Consider the following 3,244-nt stretch of genomic DNA (forward strand, 5'->3'; position numbering starts at 1 on the left):
AACTGCTCTCCTCTCATTTTAGTCTCTACCATCATACAGCATGTGGGCAGGGTGTCTAACTAAGAAAGTCCACTGAGGTAAGCATGGAATCCATCATCCTCTGCAACAACATCTCTGACTCACTAGGAGCAACTGAACACCCAACCAGAAGCTCCCTTATCTTGCGTCGACCATAGAAAACCCAGTCCCATTCTAGTTCTCATGACTCCACGTGGTTTTAAGGCAGGGCTAACCACACCCACACCACACCCTTGAGATTGATCCAATAAAAATTTCAGAAACTTATAATTATCATTAATTTTTGCCAAAAAAGTTTAAAATAATAATTATTGTGCTTGTAAATTCCTGGATAATTAAAATAATTTTAAAATCCAATTTGAAATTAGAGTCATTCTTAGAAAAACCATCTTTTGGAGATTGAGTAAAACTTTGTTTCTTCTTTAATGACATCTACGAAAAAAATTAACCATGCATGAAAGTATTTTAATACGATGAATAAGTTCATGTACAACTAACCTGAATACTAATCATGCTTTAGTAGTTGATACAGTATTCATTGCTGGGTTTGCTGTTTGACGAATAAGTTTGAAGCATCTTTCTTTGAATGACGTGATACAGCACATATTTCTGTGAAAAAATAAAAACAGTTCAATGAATGAATAAATGAAAGAGACAGAGACAAAACTTTTAAAAGTCATAATAAAACACAATGCAACTTTGTGGTTACTTTTATCTGCAAACAAATTCATGGCAAAGAGTTGCGTAGTGTGCATTTATTATTGTAAAAAGACAAAATACAGTTTATTGGTTGAAATGTAGGCAGAGTCACTTTTTACTCAGTAGTACAATGTATAGTATTGTAAATCAACATAATCATATAATGTATGCATACAAGTATGCTTATACACACACCTATACTGAAATGCATATACAGTAAATGTTTAGCGAATAAGATAAAAGCTAAGAGAATATGAGATGCTGGCTAGTGCCTAGCATAAAGGCAGACAGGATTGCTGCGCTAGAGAGAGAGAGAGAGAGCTAACAATGACTCGTGTTGACACCCAAACACTGATTATAATAATTACACAGCATGCATTATATACAAAGATAATTTATGAATATTCATGAGTTCTGATGTGATGTCACGATGCATCAGCTCACACTACAAATGTTTATAGAAAAATGGTTACTATACATGCAAAAAGGCATTTTATATGCTAACACACTATAAATTTGGTGGAGGAATAATTGAGCAATGTGACCTGAAGATACTAAAAGTGGGTCACCTTGATAGTGAAGATGCTGAAAACTTTTAAAAAGTTATACAACACCATAAAAATTTAGAAGTGGTCTCAATTAGGTCTGAAACTTATGATAGGAACTTTATTCGATGTTTATCAAAACTAATGTATCAACCATGCTTCCAGCAATTGCATATCAATAACTACTCATGTACAGATACCTCTGGTACATCATCCACTTCATTTGCTGGTGTCCATTCCTTACTCTCTGCATTCTTCCTCTCTCCTTATCCTGTTACACTTAGATTGGATAAGGTTACATTTGATTCTAGTGATTCTCTAGCTATCAACACTGAACAACAATCAAAATCACTTGATATAGCTCGTGTGTATTTATATACAAGTGTAAGTGAATCCTCTCGTATTCTGGAGTCTAATTTTCTTGAAATCATTGAAGATTAGGAGCAATAATGCACTCTGTTTCTTTTCTAAAGTGAAATCAATCAAAGTAGATGAGATCACTATTGATATTGATACAAATAGTTTAAGATCATTGCTCAGTATTGTGTCAGTAAATGATTTGACAGTTTCTTTTAAGGTAATTCAGTCAATTCTCGAGATAATTTTCAATTCACTGTCACCAACTAAACCACCTTGCCTTCAATTGATGGTAAAGTACAGTGGAGATGATCCTTCACCAATATAGCATGATACTTGGAAGAGATGTGGTGTGATCACACTGAAGAAAGCTGTTGTAATATTTGTACGGGGCAATGGTCAGGAAATAAGTATCTTAAAGAGATGCTGTGACACACATACATTGACATTATTTGTGAACCTCTTTGGACTGTTTAATTGAAATCCTTACACAAAATGAATAACCTTATTAGATTAAATACATGTTCTAATTTAAGCAGAGATATTAAATCACTAAATTAAATTGACCAATAGATTATTGAATGTATTTAAGACTGATGATTTAGCCAAGCTCTTAAGTTTACTACATATAATCATTGTACACATCAATGTTGAAAAAGTTTTTAACCATGGATAACATGATAAACAGTATGTGTTTGCCCAGTCCACTCCCACTCAGTTATGATAATCATAGTATATGTACTATGATTAACATAACTGAGACCACACACACTATGACATGAATCTAATTAACTGACACAAGATGCCATTAGAGGAGGACAAGTGTTGGGCTGCGTTTAAGGATAGAGATTATAAAGAAGCTGTTCACTTACTACCATTAGTGAAGGAACCAAATAAAATTAAAAGAAGATATATGAAATGGGATAATGCTAGTTTACTTCATTTGTCTTCAAAGCATGGCTGGTTAGATGTTACAAGAGATCTCATCACTGAATATCACTGTGACCCACAGGAAAAAGATGGTGTAGGTCAGACTTGTCTTCATTATGCTGCAAGGGGTAATCATGTTGATGTGCTAAGATATCTCATTGATGAGTGTCACTGTGATCCAATGGCTACTGATATGTATGGGGACACTGTTCTTTACAAAGTAGTTACTTATGGATCACTTGATGCCATGAAGTATTTAATCAAAGATCATCACTGCGATCTAATGGCTACTAACTATAAGGGTGAAACTGTTCTTCATTACACAGCTAAAACCAACTCACCGCCACCTCATTCACCTGATGTAATAAAATATTTAATTAATGAGTGTAACTATGATCCAATGACTGCTAACAGCTGGGGGTCAACACCACTTCACTATGCTGCTCATTGGGGTCATTCTGAAATTGTTGAATGTTTACTATCAACTGGTAAATGTGATCCATTGGCTAAAAACAATGAGGGGAAAACACCATTACAAGTAGCTAAAGAGGCAAAACAGAGAGGCTGGGGTAATACTCTTCCTATCTTTAAGAAGTTTGGTGATATAAAATCATCTCATCCAATTGAGTCTTATGTTAACGTCCTCCTTGTGGGTAATCCTGGAGCTGGTAAAAGTACTCTTAGTCATGTCATCA

The sequence above is a fragment of the Amphimedon queenslandica genome, unplaced genomic scaffold, assembly GCF_000090795.2.
Source record: "Amphimedon queenslandica unplaced genomic scaffold, v1.1 AMPQUscaffold_12874, whole genome shotgun sequence".
Taxonomy (NCBI): domain Eukaryota; kingdom Metazoa; phylum Porifera; class Demospongiae; order Haplosclerida; family Niphatidae; genus Amphimedon; species Amphimedon queenslandica.